The sequence below is a fragment of the Lipotes vexillifer genome, unplaced genomic scaffold, assembly GCF_000442215.2.
Source record: "Lipotes vexillifer unplaced genomic scaffold, Lipotes_vexillifer_v1.1 scaffold1158, whole genome shotgun sequence".
Classification (NCBI taxonomy): Eukaryota; Metazoa; Chordata; class Mammalia; order Artiodactyla; family Lipotidae; genus Lipotes; species Lipotes vexillifer.
Window position 1 is genome coordinate 1,427,656 of NW_006793745.1, and position 22,836 is coordinate 1,450,491.

General features: G+C 40.8%; 1 pseudogene; it reads right to left on the reverse strand.

The window, feature by feature from the left end:
• Positions 1 to 6,290: 6,290 nt before the first annotated feature.
• LOC103075032 (BTB/POZ domain-containing protein 9-like) lies at positions 6,291 to 8,358 on the reverse strand (annotated as a pseudogene).
• Between the last annotated feature and the right edge of the window lie 14,478 nt (positions 8,359 to 22,836).

Here is a 22,836-nt window from a genome sequence, read left to right on the forward strand (position 1 = left end):
TGCCTTTTGTTATTTTAAATGAGCATATTGTGTCTTTCAAGGAACTGGTCTGGTTCATCTGTGTTATCAAATTTGTGGGCATAGAGTTGTTCATAGGATTCCTTTATTATCTTTTTAACGTCCAAAGGATCTGTAATGATATGTTTTCATCTCTCTTCTTACAGTGCTCATCTGTTCTTGCATGCTGAATATTTTATCCTTAGAGACCTTAGCATATTAATCATAGTTATTTTAAGTTCCCTGTCTGATAATTCCAACATCCAAAGTCTGGTTCGAATGCTTGATCTATCTCTTCAAACTGTTTCTTCTTCCTTGCAATTTTTTCTTTTTTAAAAAAAATTATTTAATTATTTGTTTACTTATTTTTGGCTGTGTTGGGTCTTCGTTTCTTTGCAAAGGCTTTCTCTAGTTGCGGTGAGCGGGGGACACTCTTCATTGCGGTGTGCGCGCCCCTCACTGTCGTGGCCTCTCTTGTTGCGGAGCACAAGCTCCAGATGCGCAGGCTCAGTAGTTGTGGCTCACGGGCCTAGTTGCTCCGTGGCATGTGGGATCTTCCCAGACCAGGGCTCAAACCCATGTCCCCTGTATTGGCAGGCAGATCCTCAACGACTGTGCCACCAGGGAAGCCATCCTTGTAATTTTTTCTTGATAGCTGGGCATGATGTAGTGGGTAAATGGATCAGTTGTAAACAGGACTTTAGTGATGTGCTGGCAAGTATAAGGAAAGGGGAAGCATTCTATATAGTCCTATGATTAGATCTCAGTCTTTTGGTGAGCCTACGTCTCTGGACTATGAACTTCACAGTGTTTTCCGTTTTTTTCTGACCCTTAGGTGGGACAGGAAGAGTAGAGTGGGCTGGAATTGGGTATTTCCCTTCCTCCAGGTCAGTTAGATTTCTGATAAAACCCAGCAGGTTAGGCTTTGGTTAACTAGTTTCTTCTAAGGGCAGACCTTGTTAAGAAGAACAGAGTGTCTTGTATATTTAAAAGTAGTTCCTCCCCCATCCCACACCCTGCTCAGAGCACAAGGGGATTTTTTTTTTCTTGATATTTACTGTGAGAACCGGGTAGAGCTCCTAGAGGTAAAACTCACAAAGCACACTCTCGCCCCTCCCCCCATAATTTTTAACTCTCAAATTTGTCCAGCAATTCATCAATTATAAGTCTGCCCTACCCCACGCTGCTTCCTGCATAGACTTCTGCTCTGGTATGTTGTGATTCTCTTTAACCACTTATCTGTGTCTCCAACTTGGGGACCAGAAGTTTGTCCTGTGACATTACTTCTCCCACAGATCTAAAAAGAATTGTTAATTTTTCAGTTTGTCCAGCTTTTTACTTGTTGTTAGGATGGAGTGGTGACTTCCAAGCTCCTTATATGCAGAAACTGGAAATCGCTCTCTATATTTGGAAGATGTGTTAGTAGATATTTGCAAGTCGGGAATTATTAAATCTTCCTGTGAAATAAATTCTGTATCAATATGTGTAACTCTTCATAACTAGTAATATTTTAAACCTTAAAGTCTATTTCATCTATTATCAGTCTAGCTGCCCCAGCTTTCTTTCAATAGAATTTGCCTGATATATCATTTTCCATGCTTTTAATTTCAACCTTTAATATTCTTATGTTTTACCCTTGAGCTTAAAGACAACATATAGCTGTAATATAAAAAGAATCAAGCTGTTAATCTTTGTCTTTCAACTATTTCTTCTTCTGCCTTTTGTTATTTTAAATGAGCATATTGTGTCTTTCAAGGAACTGGTCTGGTTCATCTGTGTTATCAGATTTGTGGGCATAGAGTTGTTCATAGGATTCCTTTATTCCTATGATTAGATTTTTGGCCATCTTGCATGGCATGTGGGATCTTAGTTCCCAACCAAGGATTGAACCAGCACCCCCTGCAGTGGAAGTGCAGAGTCTTAACCACTGGACTGCCAGGGAAGTCCTTATTACAGATATATTTGAATGAATTTTCATTTCTCCTTTTATGCTATTTATGTTACTTTTATTTTTTCTTATTTCCCATCCTTTTTTTTTTTACATCTTTATTGGATTATAATTGCTTTACAATGGTGTGTTAGTTTCTGCTTTATAACAAAGTGAATCAGTTATACATATACCTATGTTCCCATATCTCTTCCCTCTTGCGTCTCCCTCCCTCCCACCCTCCCTATCCCACCCCTCCAGACAGCCACAAAGAACCGAGCCGGTTTCCCTGTGCCATGCGGCTGCTTCCCACTGGCTATCTACCTTACGTTTGTTAGTATATATATGTCCATGTCTCTCTCTCGCCCTAACACACCTCACCCTTCCCCCTCCCCATACCCTCAAGTCCGTTCTCCAGTAGGTCTGTGTCTTTATTCCTGTTTTACCCCTAGGTTCTTCATAACATTTTTTTCCCTTAAATTCCATATATATGTGTTAGCATACGGTATTTGTCTTTCTCACTCTGACTTACTTCACTCTGTATGACAGACTCTAGGTCTATCCACCTCATTACAAATAGCTCAATTTCGTTTCTTTTTATGGCTGAGTAATATTCCATTGTATATATGTGCCACATCTTCTTTATCCATTCATCCGACGATGGGCACTTAGGTTGTTTCCATCTCCGGGCTATTGTAAATAGAGCTGCAATGAACATTTTGGTACATGACTCTTTTTGAATTCTGGTTTCCTCAGGGTATATACCTAGTAGTGGGATTGCTGGGTCATATGGTAGTTCTATTTGTAGTTTTTTAAGGAACCTCCATACTGTTCTCCATAGTGGCTGAACCAATTCACATTCCCACCAGCAGTGCAAGAGTGTTCCCTTTTCTCCACACCCTCTCCAGCATTTATTGTTTCTAGATTTTTTGATGATGGCCATTCTGACTGGTGTGAGATGATATCTCATTGTAGTTTTGATTTGCATTTCTCTAATGATTAATGATGTTGAGCATTCTTTCATGTGTTTGTTGGCAGTCTGTATATCTTCTTTGGAGAAATGTCTATTTAGGTCTTCTGCCCATTTTTGGATTGGGTTGTTTATTTTTTTGTTATTGAGCTGCATGAGCTGCCTGTAAATTTTAGAGATTAATCCTTTGTCAGTTGATTCATTTGCAAATATTTTCTCCCATTCTGAGGGCTGTCTTTTGGTCTTGTTTATGGTTTCCTTTGCTGTGCAAAAGCTTTGAAGTTTCATTAGGTCCCATTTGTTTATTTTTGTTTTTATCTCCATTACTCTAGGAGATGGGTCAAGAAGGATCTTGCTGTGATTTATGTCATAGAGTGTTCTGCCTATGTTTTCCTCTAAGAGTTTGATAGTTTCTGGCCTTACATTTAGGTCTTTAATCCATTTTGAGCTTATTTTTGTGTATGGTGTTAGGGAGTGATCTAATCTCATACTTTTACATGTACCTGTCCAGTTTTCCCAGCACCACTTATTGAAGAGGCTGTCCTTTCTCCACTGTACATTCCTGCCTCCTTTATCAAAGATAAGGTGACCATATGTGCGTGGGTTTATCTCTGGGCTTTCTATCCTGTTCCATTGATCTATCTTTCTGTTTTTGTGCCAGTACCATACTGTCTTGATTACTGTAGCTTTGTAGTATAGTCTGAAGTCAGGCAGCCTGATTCCTCCAGCTCCGTTTTTCATTCTCAAGATTGCTTTGGCTCTTCGGGGTCTTTTGTGTTCCCATACAAATTGTGAACGTTTTGGTTCTAGTTCTGTGAAAAATGCCAGTGGTAGTTTGATAGGGATTGCATTGAATATGTAGATTGCTTTGGGTAGTAGAGTCATTTTCACAATGTTGATTCTTCCAATCCAAGAACATGGTGTATCTCTCCATCCTTTCTTGACTCCACTTTAACTGATTGGATTTTTTCCTCTCTTTCCATTTTTTTTCTTACTATTTTTAAATGGCTATTTGAGAAATATTAACACAAATATTTAACAAAGTCCAAAGTTACTATGCATGCTAGTTTGGGTTGCCTCAGAAGCAGAACTTGAGGTAAGAATTTGAGTAAAACAGTTTATTGGGGAGATGGCTTGAGTAAACACTGATACGGGAAAAGGGAGATGAGACAGGGAAGGGAAGGACACCAATCAAGTGTCTCTATTTATGTTACCATCATGGCCAACTAGAGCTAAATCCCAATAGGAAGCTCAAGGAGACAGTGTAGAATGTGTGCCACGGAATGCAGGAGCTGGAGTATTTATCAGCTAACTAACTCCCATCAGTTCCTAGTCGAGGGCTTCTTTTGGAGACATTAATTCCTCAGCACTTCCAGCTTGTCCTGCCCATGTACAGGGGAGCTGTAATGGCCAGAAGAAGCCCTCAGGAAAAGGTTCAAACGTTTCCAGTTATAAGTTAAGCTAGAGTCCAGAAATGTTAAAGCCCAAGGCTATACAGGCAGGGCATTGATAGCATCTGTACAGTTACTATATTTACCTTCCTTCCCAAAATACAAAGGCCTTAGAATGCTTTAACTCAAACTACTCTCCCCCAAATTATATGCTATTGCTGTCCAGAATTTTAGTTCTTTTTAACCACACAAATTAGAGATGACGATGATGATGATTTTACATGGTCGAGTGTTTATTTAGATTTCTCCATATGGCTATAAGTTTTATTGTTCATTTTTCATTTCTAACACCTTTGATTGTTCTTCTGAGGTCATTTTTATTTTTCCTGAAGTATATCTTCTGAAGTTCTATCAGTCAAGGGTCTGTGGGTGTAAGTCCTGTCTGAAATGTCTTTATTTTGCTCTTGTTTTCAAATGAGAATTTCCCCAGATATAAAATTCTACACTGACAGTTATTTTCTCTTCATGTTTTGAAGATATCATTGAACTGTTTATTGCCCTCTGTTTGTGTATTGAGAAGTCATTCCCAATTCAGTTTGTCATTCCTGAATTTAGTCACATGACCACACCTAGCTATAAGCGAGGCTGGGAATTATAGACCTTTAGTAGGTTGAATTACCTTCCCATTTATTTATTTATTTGCTTTTTTGTTTGTTTGTTTGACTAGCAGAAAGTCAACCTTCCTGTTTAATCATGCAGTTTGAAGATACCCTACTATTCCAATACTGATAAATCACTCACAGCTATGTCACACTAGGAGGAAACAGCTGACCCACTGGCTCTTTGTACACCCAAGATGAATGTATCTTTAACACACAGAGCCAGATCAAGTGACTACTGTCAGATGAGATCGTTTCAGTGAGGATTAAGAGGCAAGCTTCTTAGAACTGATTTTTTTTTTCCAATATCTGGCTGAGTATTATGGTCTGGGGAGCAAACAGCAACCACTGGTCACCACTGTGCGTGTGGGAAAGGCCCACTTTTGCGTTCCTGACACCGACTGGCAGGACGGCTGACTCCACAGGGCTCCACTAACCTGTGGCAAATCAAGGACAGGTCCAGCCCAACCAGAAGTTGGTATACATTCATCTATATGTACTTCTGAACATTAAATTAGCTGGTGGAATAATCACTATTTCCTGTCAACTTCCCAAATGTAAAGGCTGGATACATTTCAGGAATGACAGGTTAATAACTTGGCAGTTCAAGTGATTATTAATTCCGGTGTCCACAGATTGATTTGCTTATTGTGTATTTTGTTGAACTTCCTCAAAGGATTTTCCTTGTCAGACCAGGTGCCATGATTAGCTGCGTCTGTGCCTCATTTAGGAGATGCGCACCATATTTCTCAGCTCTACCCCACACTCAACCGTTCAGAACTAAGGAAGGAAAATTACAGCATCAAAAGGGATTAAAACAAGCGATTTGCTGTTGGAGCCTTTCAAAAAGATCTGGAACACCTATGATTCAGCAAATGGAGAATAACTTTAAGAAATAAAAAATCATTTAGTTGCCAGGGCAATGTGCTCCATAAAAGTAAACACTATGGAAACCCATTTCCTAAAGGGTGCCTCCAGGTAATGAAGGCTTAATATATTCTCTTCCATTCCCGTGTTCATATGCCATTTTTATATTCCGACTCGGGCCTACTTCTTTCCGTGCCCTTTGTGGGGTTAGATTAGAGAGGTAGGGTGTTAATGGGGGACTTGATGAAGATTGAAGACCCACTTTCTCCCCCTGGAGACCAGCCTGATCTGAAAAAATCGAGAAGAACAAAGCAGCCCTTCTGTGTCCTTGGGAGGAAACCTGTTCTGTGTCCGTTTCTTCATCCAGGTCTGCTCCTCCCTGGGAGGGATGGGGGGTAGTCCACAGGGATCCCGGCTTGGGCAGGACGCGGTTCCTGCGCCATCTGGCCCACCCGAGTCACTCCACACGTGCACCACCTTTATCGGTGCTGCCGGATGGCTGAGTATGAGTTGGAGCCTGGGCTGGAAGGCAGTGAGTTGCCACTGGGGGCCTACAGGACGTGCAGGTCGAGCTGTTGACTGGCCAGGCTGGTGTCCCCTGTCCCCAATTCCTCACTGTTTTCCTCCTTCTGGCTGCTCTGCTGCTCAGGACACTCAAAGTGGACGTAGTGGAACACCTTGTTTGCAGTGTTGTGTGTTCCAGCGATTCGGATGAAGGAGGCTGGCTGTCTTTCAAAAGTTACTGATTGCCAGGACTTGCAGGCGACTTTAGTTCTTTCGGCTACCATGGTCCACTGCTGCTGGTTGGTGGAAACCTCAACATAATAGCTGTAGCTCTGATCTTCACAGTCCCACATTGACCCGATCATGTATGGCTGTGACAGTTGAACCCCGATTGTACCCCTTCCCAGCTGATGACATGTATAGCCAGAATCCCAATCAGAGTTCTTGGTGTCCTCGTTCAGCAAGGTATTTTGGCTCCGACTGACCCCTTCAATTACACTGGCACAATCAGCACTTGTTGCAATGTTCTCCATGGGCACTATTAGCCCCTCATCCAGAGTGAAGGTTTTGTTTGTAAACATACGTTCAAGAGCCACAATGTGAAAACTCTTATTCACTGTGTTATGAGTCCCAACTCTTTGAATATACCTGCTGACATGGGCTGGAAGATATAACTTTTGCCAAGAACGACCCAGATATTGTGAATGATCAATCACCCTGATCCAATCAAGTTCATCCATTGACATTTCAATGGAATATGAATGAGACTGGCTATCTCGGTCCAACAGGAGTATCCGAATATGATTGCTAATGGATGGCTGACACGGCTTAATCTCGATGCCGGAATGGCAGTCATCATCAATCAGATGCCTAGAAAATCCATGATCCAAATCATAATTTTGAGTGTCACCATCTGATAAGGCCGACTTCATCTGCCCTTTTTCCATCTGGGCTCCATATTTCATAGTTGCAATGTTTTCTTCTGGTATGAGCATGCCTCTATAATTGAGGTCCATGTCCTGGCTCTCTGATTGAACTTTAATAGCATCCAGGATGACATCAGGGGACAACAGTCCCAGAGGCCTCACATCATTCAGAAGTTCAGTGAGGCTCATCAAAGCCAAACACACAGCCTGCATGATTTCAGCATGATTCTCCTTTGAATTATGCTTACACAAGTTTAACAAGGCTAGGAAAATATCTTTTTCGGGAGCTGCAAATGAATCTTTTAATACGACGTTTAAAAGTGCTGTTTTAGAAAGGGAGAGGAAGCCTTGGCTTGAGAACACCTCCTGAACATTTCTGTCCATAAACATGCTGCACATGCAAGTTAACTTGGGAAGTGAGTAGAGACTGGCAACATCAAAAGTCATACAGACATTCTGCATGTTAAGTATGGGGCAGAGGTACTAAGAGGTAGAGTCCTCCAGCTCTGGAAATCCATATTATAGCCAGCAGCACCTCCTCCTTCTATTTTTTTGTTTGTTTGTTTGTTTGTTTTGTGGTACGCAGGCCTCTCACTGTTGTGGCCTCTCCCATTGCGGAGCACAGTCTCTGGAGGCACAGGCTCAGCGGCCATGGCTCACGGGCCCAGCCGCTCCGCGGCATGTGGGATCTTCCCGGACCGGGACACGAACCCATGTCCCCTGCATCGGCAGGCGGACTCTCAACCACTGCGCCACCAGGGAAGCCCACCTCCTCCTTCTTACCTGTCAGCCTTGCCTGCTTACTGTATTGAATAGATGTATGTAAGTAGCATTGCGAACGCTTCTGCAGTGGTGTCCTGGAGAGGGATTTTGACTTCAGGCTGAAACTGTCACATTCCACCACATAGTAATGCTCCAAAATATTGGCACCTGACTGCTAAAATTACCCTGTGGGCAAGAAAACGTTTCTTTTCCACAACAAAGGTGACATAGCCATATTCTTCCCCAATCAACAAGGCACAAATATGTTCAGAAATATGTGCACATGATCAGTTTCCCCCGTTTCAGCAAAGCGGCAAAAAGGGTGGCTGTTACTCATCTTGTAGAACAGATGATAGTCGTGGATCCCCACGGTGCTCCTCTGAGACCTCACTGCCCTCACAGACGCCTCTTCCACTCATTCTGCACCCCCATCGTAGCCACGGCCCCCTCCTCCACCGTCCTCGCCGCCCCTGCCTACCTTCCCATTTAAATTTGTGGTTCTGACATAAGGAAAAGGAGGACAATGGCTCCTGGCATAGGCAAGTAGCAAATCTCTATCACAGTCTGTCTTTTGGCTGTTAAACATCCATTTTATACTCCCTTCCCACACCTAGAACACACTCGTCTTCCAAAAGAGAAACCTCAGAAGCCTCACCCTCTGACATCTAGCTCAAAGTCCTTCTTTTCAGGCTCAGATGTGACTGTTCATGTTCCAGTGACCTATAAACTAAATGACAACCCATCTGCTGGACAACGATTGAGAATAGGTTTTAGTGGTTAAAACTCTCATTCAAAAAAAGGGGGGAATGGGCAGCATGCAGCAGTCACTGGTCTGTAGCAATCACCAAGTGCAGCTGAGTAGGATAGCGGAGACCTCCAGCCCTGGCAGTAGGGTCCACTGCCTGGTTCACTGTCAAGTTCTCTGGGTCTTTTATCTCATCATCCCACTGATTTATAGCCCATGGTTTCCTTTCTCAAGGTCCAAGGTGGCTTCTGGAGCTCCAGCCCTCACACCTACGTACCAGTCTGTTGGATGGTACGAGGAAGGGAGAGACGCTATAGGACATAAAGGTCCTTTGTGGCTGTGGCTCTGCCTTCTCAGTTTCTTCCCTGTCTCTCATCCTCCATGGCCACATCTGTGTGGGCACTGGAAGGTCTGCTTCTCAGAGCCTCATTGCCTTCAGTCTGCTTCTGCTGGTGCAGACTTGGGGTTTAGAGTGTACTTTGGAGTGGGTTGAATTAACTCTCACAGGTTATATCAGGCCAGTCTTGGCATTTTTTTTTTTTTTTTTTTTTTGGCAAAGTTCCATTGAAGACTTAGTAGGCTTCCAGACTTCTTGCTTTCACTTGGAACCAAGATTGTTTCTTTTGAGCCTCAAGACCATCATCTTTCAGTTACTGTCTCTGTGCTGTCCATTCTTCTCCCTTTGAAATACTCTATTTCATTGCTTCCAAGGCACACATTTCTTTCTTTTCATTTTTATTGAAATGTAACATGTTTACGTAAAAGTGTGCAATTTACAGTATACAGCTTGACAAATTTTCACAAACTGATCAACCCTATGTGACCGACGCTCAGCTCAAGAGACAGAACACTACCCAGAGTACAAACCTTCTAGCCACTGTTTCCCTCAAGGGTTAACCACTGTCCTGACTTCTAGCATCATAGATTTGCTTTGTTTTGCCTTTTTTTAAATTTATAAAAATTATGTATAAATGGAATCATCAATATATGTTTTTTTGTGTCTGGATTCTGTTGTTCAAAGCCCTAAATGTTTGTGGGTATCAACAATATTATTTTGTGTGGCCATAATTTGTTTATTCTTATTGTTGTGTAGTGTTCCACTGTGTGACTATACCACAGGTTATTAATCTATTCCACTACTGATAGGCATTTGGAGGTAGTCACCAGTTTGGAGCTAGTACAAACAGTGCTGCTGTGAATATCCTTGTATTTATATTTCGGTGAATTTATATACATATTTCTGTTAGGTATTGTCTCAGTTACCTATGGCTGCATGACAGTCTCATTTTAGTATACTCACTGATTCTGTGGGTAAGGAATTTAGAAAAGATATAGAAGGTACAATTTGAACTCTGCTCTACCTTGTCTGGGGCCTCGGCTAGGAAAACACAAATGGCTGGGGGTGAGTCAATGGCCAGGGGCTGGAATCTTGTGGAGACTTCTTTACTTACTTATCTGGTGTCTGGGCTGGGATAACTCAAAGACTGGGCTAAACTGGAACTAGACAGGGTACTTGTCCGCAGTCTCTCCATGTGGCTGAGGCTTCCTTACAGCATGGGGGCCTCATGTAGTCAGACTTCTTACCTGGAGACTGGGAGCTCTAAGAGAAAGTATTCTAGCAATCGAAATGGAAGCTGTAAGACCTTTTATGATCTCGCTTCAAAAGTTACACAGTGTCGGGACTTCCCTGGTAGTCCAGTGGGTAAGACTCCGTGCTCCCAATGCAGGGGGCCCGGGTTCGACCCCTGGTTGGGAAACTAGATCCCACATGCATGCCGCAACTAAGAAGTCCAAGTGACGCAACTAAAGATCCTGCACGCCACAACAAAAATCCCACTTGCCGCAACTAAGATCCGGTGCAGCCTAAATAAATAAATAATTATTTTTAAAAAAAGTCACAGTGTTACCAACACCACACTTTATTGGTCAAAACGGTCATAAACCCTCCGTGATTCAAAGGCAGTGGATATAGACATCTGATTTTTGATAAAAAGGAGTGTCAAAGAATTTGCAGCTGTGTTTTAAAACTGCCACATACCTCGGACTAGAATTTTGGGCTCTTAGGGTATGCCTATGCTTAGCTTTCAGTACTGCCACCCAGTTATGTGGCATAGTTGTATCAATTTATTACATGAGCAATGTATGAGAGGTCTGGTTGCTCCACATTTCGGCCAACACTTGATGTCACCTTTTTCATTTTAGCTACTCTGGTGGTTGTAAAGTAACAGCACGTTGTGATCTTAATTTGCATTTCCCTTAACAACTAATGATACAAGATTGAGTGGGCTGAATGGTGCCCTCAAAAGACATCAGGTCCTAATTCCTGGAAGCTGTGAATATTATCTTATATAGTAAAGTTTTTGCAGATGTGATTAAATTAAGGATGAGGTGAAGAGATTATCTTGGATTATCTAGTGGGCCCTAAATGCTATAACAGGTATCTTCATAAGAGAGAGGCACAGAGGAGGAGGTGGAGGGAAGATGGAGGTAGAGATTGGAATGATGCAGCCTCAAACCAAGGAATGCCAGCAACCACCAGAGACCAGAAAAAGCAAGAGATGGATTTTCCCTCAGAGCTTCCAGAAGGAGTGTGACCTTGCCAGTATCTTGATTTCAGACTTTTAGCCCCCAGAATTGTAAGAAAATAAATGTCTGTAGTTTTAAACCACCAAGGTTATGGGAATTTGTTATAGCAATCCCAGAAAACTAATATAAGAACATTTTCATTTATTTATTGGCCATTAGGATATTCTCTTTTATGAACTGCCTATTCATATATGTTGCCTGTTTTTCTATTGGGTTGTCTGCCATTTTATTTATTGACGTGAAGTGCTTCTTTTAATGCATTCTGAATATAAGTTGAACTGATTTGAGTTCTCTGGGAAGCAGAGACTGAGGTGAAGTAAGTAGTATGAAAAGCTTATGGCGGAGTAGCACCGATGAAAGAAAAGGAGAGAAAGCAGGATTGGGAGGGGGCCATCAGACTACAGTGTAGACCTGAAACTCTCTGACAGCCCAACAGGGAGCTCTGGAGCAAAGGCTTCCCATTAGAGGAGTTCCATGGTGGGGTGGAAACAGCTAGGACCTTGTACGAATGCCTTGTTTATCTTTGGTTGAGGAACACCCTGCAAAGAACATGGTTGGTTATCAGTGCCTTTCTCAATCATTGGTCAAGAGCCACCACAAGAACATGACCTGGGCTCAAAAGCTGGTGTGGACCTGAAGGAGCTAACAGCAGGAGGTTGTGAGTTAACCGCACTCCTCACGGGTCTGCAGTGAGTCCTCTCTTGAAGAGGGATCTGAATTGTGCATCCCAGCCTGCCATGTGAGTCCTTTATTGTAAATATCTTCTCCCACTCTGTGCTGGCCTTTTCACACTTTTAATGGTGTCTTTTGATGAACCGAAGTCTTTGATCTGAACGTAGTCCAATGTTATCATTTTTTCCTTTATAACTCGTTATTTTGTGTCATGGTGAGAAACATTTGCCTACCTCAAGGTTTATCCTAAAAGATTAGTTTTTTAACCTTTCACATTTAGACCTATAGTTTACCTAGAATCGATTTTCATGAATGTGAGGTAGGGAGTCAAGATTTATTTTGTCTCTTGGGCTATTCAATTGCCTTAGAAAAGAACATCTTTCCCCCTTTTCCCCACTGTACTACTGCAGGTGTTGCCTTTGTCATCAATCAGGTGAACACATATGTTGATTTGCATTTCCCTTATGACTAATGATGTTGAGCATCTTTTCATGTGCTTATTGACCATTTGTATATCTTCTTTGGAGAAATGTCTATTCAAGTTCTTTGCCCATTTAAAAAATTGGGTTATTTATCATATTATTATTGGGTTTGTAGGATCTCTTTACATATTCTAGACACAAGTCATTTACCAAATATATTATTTGCAAAAGTTTTCTCCCATTGTGTCATTGTCTTCTTACTTTCTTGATCATGTCCTTTTAGGTACAAAAGTTTCAAATTTTGATAAAGTCCAATTTTTCTCTTTTTTTGTACTTGTGTTTTTAGTATCATATCTAATTCAAGATCATGAAGATTTACACCTACCTTTTCTTCTAAGAGCTTTATAGTTTAGGCTCTAATACTTCAGTCTTTGATAATTTTGAGTTATGTTTTGTATTTGGTGTGAGATAGGGGTCTAGACTGATTCTTTTGTATGTGAATATCCAGTTGTCCCAACACCATTTGCTGAAAAGATTTTTCTATTCCCCATTGAACTGCTTTGGCACTCTTGTTGAAAATCAATTGACTCCAAATGTGAGAGTTTATTTCTGGGCTTTAAATTCTATTCCATTGATATATATGTCTGTCCTTATGCCAGTACCACACAGCCTTGATTACTTTAGCTTTGTAGTAAGATTTTTAAAATTGAAATATAGTTGATGTACAATATTATGTTAGTTTCAGGTGTACTGTATAGTGACTTGACATTTGTATACATTATGAAAGGATCACCACGATAATTCCAGTAACCATTGGTCCCCACATAAAGATATTACAATGTTATTGACCGTATTCTTTATGCTGTATATTACATCCGGTGGATTATTTAGTTTATAACCGGAGGTTTGTATTTCTTAACCCCCTTCACCTATGTCACGCCCCCCACCCCCAGCAGCCACCCATTCGTTTTCTGTATCTATGAGTCTGTTTCAGTTTGTATTGTTTGTTCGTTTTGTTTTGTTTTTTAGATTCCAGAAATAAAGGAGATTATATGGTATTTCTCTTTCTCTGTATGACTTATTTCACCTAGTGTAATATCCTCTAGGTCCACCGATGTTGTCATAAATAGCAAGATTTATTTTTTTCATGGCTGAGTGATATTTCGTTGTATATATCCACCATATCTTCTTTATCCATTCATCTATTGATAGACACTTAAGTTGCTTTCATATGTTGGCTTTGTAAATAATGCTGCAATGAACTTTGGTGTACATATATCTTCTCAAATTAATTTTTTTGTTTTCTTTGGGTAAATACACAAAAGTGAAATTGCTGGATCATATGGCAGTTCTATTTTGAGGTTTTTGAGGAACCTCCGTACTATTTTCCATAGTGGCTGCACCAATTTACACTCCCACCAATAGTGCATAAGGATTCCCCACATCCTTGCCAACACTTGTTATTTGTTGTCTTTTGGATGATAGCCATTCTGACAAGTGTGAGATGATATCTCATTCTGGTTTTTATTTGCATTTTCCTAATGATTAGTGATGTTGGGCATCTTTTCATGTGTCTGTTGGCCATCTGTATGTCTTCTTTAGAAAATGTCTATTCAGGTCCTCTGCCCATTTTTAAATTGGGTTGTTTGTTTTTTTGATGTTGAGTTGTATGAGTTCTTTGTATATTTTGGGTATTAGCCCCTTATTTAATAAATCATTTGCAAATATCTTCTCTCATTCAATAGGTTGCCTTTTCACTTTGTTGATAGTTTCCTTCACTGTGCAAAAGTTTTTTAGTTTGATGTAGTCCCATTTGTTTAATTTTGCTTTTATTTCCCTTCAGTGAGGAGACAGATCCAAAAAAATGTTGCTAAGACTGATGTCAAAGAACATATTGTCTATATTTTCTTCTAAAAGTTTTATGGTTTCAGGTCTTACATTTAAGCCTTTAATCCATTTTGAGTGATTGTGTATATAGTGTGAGAAAGTAGTCCAGTTTGATTCTTTTGCATGTAGATGTCCAGTTTTCCCATTTTTTGAAAAGACACCATTTAGCGAAGAGACTCTCTTTTCCATATTTTATATTCTTGCTTCTTTTTTTTGGGGGGGGGGTGCTGCACCATGTGGCATGGACTCAACCAGGGATCAAATCCACATGCCCTGCAGTGGAAGCATGGAGTCTTAACTGCTGGACTGCCAGGGAAGTCCCTATTCTTGCTTCTTTTGTCGTAGATTAATTGATTATATAAGTGTGTGTTTATTTCTAAGCTCTCCATTCTGTTCCATTGATCTATGTGTCTGTTTTTGTGCTGGTATCGTACTGTTTTGATTCCCATAGCTTTGTAGTATAGTTTGAAATCAGGGAGCATAATACCTCCAGCTTTGTTCTTCTTTCTCAAGACTGCTTTTGCTATTTGGGGTCTTTTAGAATTACTTGTTCTAGTTCTGTGAAAAATACCTTTGTTATTTTGATAGGGATTGAGTTGAATCTGTAGATTGCTTTAGGTAGTATGGTCATTTTAACAATATTAATTATCCTAATCCATGAGCTTGGTATATCTTTCCATTTGTTTGTGTCATTTTCAACTGAAGAAAGTCATCAGTGCCTTGTAGTTTTCAGAGTACAAGCCTTTTACCTATTTGGTTAGATTTATTCCTAGGTATTTTATTCTTTTTGATGCAATTATAAATAGAATTGTTTTCTCAACTTCTCTTTCTGATAGCTTGTCGTTAGTGTATAGAAATGCAACAGATTTCTGCATATTAATTTTGTATCCTGAAACTTTACTAGATTCATTGATGATATCTAGTAGTTTTCTGGTAGCACCTTTAGAATTTTCTGTATATAGTATCATGTCATCTGCAGACAGTGGCAGTTTTACTTCTTCCTTTCCAAATTGGATTCATTTTATTTCTTTTTCTTGTCTGATTGCTCTGGCTAGGACTTCCGATATTATGTTCAATAAAAGTAGTGCTAGTGGGTATCTTTGTCTTATTCCTGATCTCAGAGGAAATGCTTTCAATTTTTCATCATTGAACATGATGTTGGCTGTGGGTTTGTCATATATGGCCTTTATTTTGTTCAGGTATGTTCCCTCTATACCCACTTTGTCGAGAGTTTTTATCATAAATATACATTGACTTTTGTCAAAAGCCTTTTCTGCATTTATTGAGATGATCATTTAATTTTTGTTCTTCAGTTTGTTAATATGATGTATCACAATGACTGATTTGTGGATATTAAACCATCCTTGCATCCCTGGGATAAATCCCACTTGATCATGGTGTATGAACCTCTTAACGTATTATTGAATTCAGTTTGCCATTATTTTGTTGAGGATTTTTGCATCTATGTTCATCAGTGATATTGGTTTGTAATTTTCTTTTTGTGCTGTTTTTTCTGGTCTTGATATCAGGGTGGTGCTGGCCTCATAGAATGAGTTCAGAAGCATTCTTTCCTCTACAATTTTCTGAAATAATTTGAGAAGCATAGGGGTTAATTCTTCTTTGAATGTTTTGTAGAATTCACCTGTGAGGTCATCTGGTCCTGGACTTTTGTTTGCTTGAGATTTTTAAATTTAATTAATTAATTAATTAAGGCTGTGTTGGGTCTTTGTTGCTGTGTGCAGGCTTTCTCTAATTGCAGCGAGTGGGGGCTACTCTTCGTTGCAGTGTGCAGGCTTCTCATTGTGGTGGCTTCTCTTGTTGCGGAGCATGGGCTCTAGGCACACAGGCTTCAGTAGTTGTGGCATGCGGACTCAGTAGTTGTGGCTCGCAGGCTCTAGAGCACAGGCTCAGTAGTTGTGGCGCACAAGCTTAGTTGCTCCACGGCATGTGAGATGTTCACAGACCAGGGCTCGAACCCATGTTCCCTGCATTGGCAGGCAGATTCTTAACCACTGCACAACCAGGGAAGCCCGCTTGGAGATTTTTAAATTACTGATTCAGTTTAATTACTGGTAATCTGTCTGTTCATATTTCCTATTTCTTCCAGATTCAGTCTTGGGAGATTGTACATTTATAAGAATTTATCCATTTCTTCTAGTTTGTCCATTTTATTGGCATATAATGGTTCATAGTCATCTCTTATTATATTTTGTATTTCTATGGTGTCAGTTTGTAACTTCTCTTTCATTTCTTTCTTTCTTTTTTTTTTTCAGAGACATCAGTGGTTTAATGGATGGGGGAGCTTACACATCTGAAGCGAGGTCCTGGAGCAAAACCCCACCATGTGCAGCAGACAGTGGACAGGACATGGCGACAGTCTTTGCTCTCATTTCTGATTTTATTTATTTGGACCCTCTCTTTTTTCTTGATGAGTCTGGCTAAAGGTTTATCTTTTTTTTTTTTTTTTTTCAAAGAAGCAGCTCTTAGTTTCATTGATGTTTTCTATTGTTTCTCAGTCTCTATTTCATTTATTTCCACTCTATTATTTCTTTTCTTCTACTAACTTTGTGTTTTGTTTGTTCTTCTTTTCCTAATTCCTTAAGCTGTAAGATTAGGTTGCTATTTGAGGTTTTTCTTGTTTCCTGAGGTAGGCTTGTATCGCTATAAACCTCCCTCTTAGAAATGCTTTTGCTGTATCCCATAGATTTTGGATTGTCTGTCTCCATTTTCATTTGTCTCCAGGTATTTAAATTTTTTTCTTTTTGATTTTTTCAATGACCCATTGGTTGTTTAGTAGCATATTAGATTCCACATGCTTGTGGGTTTTTTGCAGTTTTTATCTTGTAGTTGATCTCTAGTCTCATACAGTTGTGGTCAGAGAATACGCTTGACATAATTTCAATCTTTAAAATATGAGACTTGTTTTGTGGTCTAGCATGTGAGCTATCCTGGAGAATGTTCCATGCACACTTGAAAAGAATGTGTATTCTGCTGGTTTTGATGGAATGTTCTATATATATATTAATTCCCATGGGTCTAATTTGTCATTAAAGCTAGTGTTTCCTTATTGGTTTTCTGTCTGGATATCCATTGATGTGAGGTGTTAAGTCCCCTACCGTTATTGCATTACTTTCAATTTCTCCCTTTATGTTTGTTAAATTTACTTTATGTATTTAAGTGATCCTATTTGGGGTGCATGTTTATTTCTAATCATTATATCTTCTTGTCAGATTAATCCCTTTATCATTATGTAGTGTTTTTCTTTGTCTCTTGTTACAGTGTTTGTTTTAAACTCTATTTTCTCTGCTATAAGTGTTGTTCCCTCAGCTTTCTTTTTCTTTTTTTGGTTGTGCCAACCAGCTTGCAGGTTCTCAGTGCCCTGACCAGGGATTGAACCTGGGCCATGGCAGTGAAAGCCCAGGATCCTAATCTCTAGGTCATTAGAGAACTCCTTCCCAGGTTTCTTTTTGTTTCTGTTTGCATGAAATACCTTTTTTCATCCCCTAACTTTCAGTCTGTGTGTATCTTTAGATCTGAAGTGAGTCTCTTGTAGGCAGCATATATATGGGTCTTGTTTTTGTATCCATTCAGCCACTGTATGTGATTGGAGTGTTTAGTCCTATTTAAAGCAATTATTGATATGTATTCACTTATTGCCATTTTGTTAATTTTTGGAGTTTTTTCATAATTCCTTTTTGCTCTTTTCTTCTTCTTTTGCTCTCTTTACTTGTGATTTGATGACTACCTTTAGCGTTATGTTTGGATACCTTTCACTTTCTTGTGTGTGTATCTATTATAGGTTTTTGGTTTGTGGTTACAATGAGCTTCATAAATAACAACATGTGTGTACTGTGTGTGTGTGTGTGTATATATATATATATATACACACATATATATAGAATCATATATATGTTATTATTTTAAGTTGATGATCTCTTTTTTTAATAAATTTATTTATTTATTTATATTTTAATTGTTTTGGCTGCATTGTGTCTTCATTACTGCACACGGGCTTTCTCTAGTTGTGGTGAGAGGAGCTACTCTTCGTTGCGGTGCGCGGGTTTCTCATTGCAGTGGCTTCTCTTGTTGCGGAGCATGGGCTCTCTGTGCACAGGCTTCAGTAGTTGTGGCGCTCAGGCTCAGTAGTTGTGGCTCATGGGCTCTAGAGCACAGGCTCAGTAGTTGTGGCGCATGGGCTTAGTCGCTCCATGGCATGTGCGATCTTCCTGGACCAGGGCTCAAACCTGTGTCCCCTGAATTGGCAGGTGGATTCTTAACCACTGGGGAAGTCCAGGTTGATAATCTCTTAAGTTTAAATGTATTCTAACCACCCTATGTTATTACTCCCCCACCATGTTTAATTTTTTTTTTTTGCGGTATGAGGGCCTCTCACTGTTGTGGCCTCTCCCGTTGCGGAGCACAGGCTCCGGATGCGCAGGCTCAGTGGCCATGGCTCACGGGCCCAGCTGCTCCGCGGCATGTGGGATCTTCCCGGACCAGGGCACGAACCTGTGTCCCCTGCATCGGCAGGCAGACTTTCAACCACTGCGCCACCAGGGAAGCCCTGTTTAATGTTTTTGACATCATGTTTTACATCTTTTTGTTTCGTGTACCCCTTAACTACTTATTGTGAATATAGGTGATTTTACTACCTTTGTCTTTTAACCTTCCTACTAGCTTTATAAGCAATTGATCCTTTACTGTATATTTTCCTTTACCAGTGATAATTTTTCCCTTCATAATTTTCATACTTCTAGTTGTGGCCTTTTCTTTTCCATGTAGAGAAGTCTCTTTACATTTCTTATAAAGCTGGTTTAGTGGTGCTGAACTCTTTTAGCTTTTGCTTGTCTGTAAGACTATCCTTCAAATCTGAATGATAACCTTGCTGGGTAAAATGTTCCTACCTGTAGGTTTCTCCTTTTATCACTTTGGATACATCATGCCACTCCCGTCTGGCCTGCAGAGTTTCTGCTGAAAAGTCAGCTGAGTCTTACGGGAGTTCCCTTGTATGTAACTAGTTGCTTTTCTCCTGCTGCTTTTAGGATTCCCTCTTTATCTTTATTTTTTGCCATTTTAATTATAATGTATCTGGGTATGGACCTCTTTGGGTTCATGATGTTTGTTGTTTGGGACTCTCTGTAATTCTTGGATGTGAGGTCTGTTTCTTTCCCCAGGATAGGAAAGTTTTCAACTATTATTTCTGGTTTTTTTTTTTTTTTTTTTTTGCGGTACACGGGCCTCTCACTGCTGTGGCCTCTCCCGTTGCGGAGCACAGGCTCCGGACATGCAGGCCCAGCAGCCATGGCTCACGGGCCCAGCCACTCCGCGGCATGTGGGATCTTGCCGGACCGGGGCAGGAACCCGTGTCCCCTGCATCAGCAGGCGGACTCTCAACCACTGCGCCACCAGGGAAGCCCATCAACTATTATTTCTTGAAATAAGTAATCTGCCTCTCACTCTCTCTCTCTCTCTCTCTCTCTCTCTCTCTCTCTCGCTTTCATCTCCTTCTGGGACCTCTGTAATGTGAGTGTTAGTATGCTTGATGTTGTTTCAGAGGTCTCTTAAACTATCCTCACTTTTTAAAACTTCTTTTTTTTCTGTTCGGCTTGGGTGATTTCCACTACTCTATCTTCCAGATCACTGATCTGTTCCTCTGTATCATTTAATCTACTCTTCATGACTTCTAACGTATGTTTAATTTCAGTTATTGTATTCTTCAGCTCTGTTTGGTTCTTCTTTATATTTTCTAACTCTTTGTTGAAATACTCACTCTGTTCATCCATTCTTCTCCCAAGTTCAGTGAGCATCTTTATGATCATTACCTTGAACTCTTTATTGGGTAGATTGCTTATCTCCATGTCATTTAGTCCTTCTTCTCTTAGGTCATATCTTTTTCCTTTGTTTGGAATATATTCCTCTGTCTCCTCATTGTGCCCAATTCTCTGTGTTCATTTCCATGTATTAGGTAATTTGGTTATGTTTCCCAGTCTTGGAGAATTGACCTTATGGAGGAGATGTTGTATGGGGCCCAGAAGCATGCTGTCCTCTGGTGACCTGAGATATATGCTCTAGGGATGCCTCTTATGTGGGGTGCATGAGCCCTTCTGTTGTGGCAGGGCTTAATACTGTGGGTGTGCTGGTAGGCGGGGCTGGCCCCAGCCCAATTGGTTGTGAGGCCCTGCCTCGAGCAGTGGCTGCAGTCCTACTGAAGGTGGGGGTGGGGTAGGCCTCTCACCCAGTTGGCTGTGCCCAGGGGGTCGAGGGGCTGATGACAACCTGCTGCAGGGCAGGGCCAGGTCCCTGCATGCTGGTCGCACAGCCCCGTGAGGCTTGGGGTTGGTGCCAATGTGCTGGAGTTTTAAGTTTGGTGTTCCATAAGGAGTATGAATTCCAGCTCCTAAAACAAATGTAAATAGGCTTATGATTAGGGATTATTAGAAGAGATCTTTTTTCCATTTCACTCAGAGCCAAGGCCTAGACAACACTTTGAGGGTTGAGGCTTTTTTCTAGTTCACCAACCTAGACAGTTACCCTTCAGAGGTACTGGCTTGATGAAGGAGCCTCTAATCCTACTTCCCAGCCCAAGTACATCCCAGAGTTTGTTCCTGTTGCCAGTACACAAGACCTAGTACAGTACACAAGCCCTAGGCCCCCAGCGATTGGCAAGTGTCTTCTGGGTGAGTTCGAACTTCAGCATTTACTTACCTCTGCATTTGGGTTTGCTCATCTGGACCTCTACAGATTTCTCTTACTTTCCCTCTACTTTAATCCTATATTTTTAAAGATATTTTTAAAAATATCGTATCCAGGGCTTCCCTGGTGGCGCAGTGGTTGGGAGTCCGCCTGCCGATGCAGGGGACACGGGTTTGTGCCCCGGTCCGGGAAGATCCCACATGCCATGGAGCGGCTGGGCCCGTGAGCTAGTTAATCATAGAATTTGTTCCTTTCTGTTACAGTTCATACAGATGATTTGGAAATGATCAGTTGCTCTCAACTGGGGGCAATTTTGCATCTTCCTTCCCCACAGGAGACATTTTGCAGTGTCTGAAGACCTTTATGGTTGTCACCATTGAGAAAGGGGTGCTACTGGCATCTAGTGGGTAGAGGCCAGGATGTTGCTAAACAACCTACAATACACAGGATAGCTCCCCTGTAACAAAGATGATCTCCCCCCAAATGTCAAAAGTTCCATGATTGAGAAACTTTGGATAGCAATCAAAATCTTTCAAAAATCTTCCTACAGGAATCTTGAGTACAAGTGTGACTGTTAACTGTCTCTTCAACTCCTCTGGCTTAGATATAAAAGTTGAAAATATTTACTTGTCAAAAATAGATGAAGGAGGATGAACATTGCTACCATCGAAGGAGCACCTTTTCTGCTTCAGGCATGGTGCTATGTTAATGAAGATGGTACCATTCATTTCATCATTTTCTCCAGAACTTTGGTGCTTTGGGTCAAAGGTTGACATAAAGCTTTCAGAGCAAATGATAGGTAGTCTGCAATTTTCAAGTAAATTATGCAATTCAAAGCAGAAACAATTTCAGTTGAGTTTCTAGGTATGAAAACATGTGGCATTTGGAAGTTAAATTTTATTAGGTCAACATATCATAGTGTGATTGATGTGACCACAATAACTTTCCTCTGACTTTTGGAAAAGTTAGAGACACAGAAACAAGCCTGACTTAGCAGCATCGTGAGTCAGGCTGCAGGTAAGAAACGCTCCTAGAATCACTTCCCTGGCCTCCATGACCCTACCTGTATCAGCCTGTGTGGTCTTCCTTGCAGGGCCTCCCTTTCAGGGAAGGGGGAATTGAATAATGACTTGAAAACTTGATCAGCAGCATCAAGCACACTTGACTGGTTAGAAAGAAAAAAAAAAAGATAACAAATATCCTCACAAATATAGTGCCATTTGACTTGCAAAATCCCACAGGATTGTCCAGGGATCAGGGCAATGGACAGGGATGGACCAAGCAGCTATAAATAAAAAATGGAATAAAGGTTTTATCTTGATTAGAAAGGACAGTGTAGGGTGCTGAGAGTGATCCTGAGGCAGTGTCCAAATCCAATGGGAAAGGGTACAGTCATCAACTCATGATAATTGGTTTATGCCATATTTGCTATGTCTGCTCTAATGTCCTGCTTTCATTTGAGAAAGGCATGACCCATCAGGAAAAGTTATGGGCTGTCTCAATTATGCCATTTATATGGGGTTAGGAGCAGGGTCATCCCACCCTTATTAGCATACACAGTAGATAGGGTACAAATCCAGCTGAGTGTGGGCTCATGTCATCAAATTCATCCAAGCTCCCGCATGGTCTTATAACAATTTCTGGCTCTCATCTTTCCTGGACCTAGAATTGGTGGGTTACAGGGGATGCACATTTACTATCTCGGTAGAGATTGCCAGCTACCCTACAACAGTATCACTCCATTTTTTTGCTTCCATCAGCAGTGGATGATAGTGCCTGTTTCCTCACCTCCTGCCAAATTTGGGTGTCATCATTCTTCTCAATATTT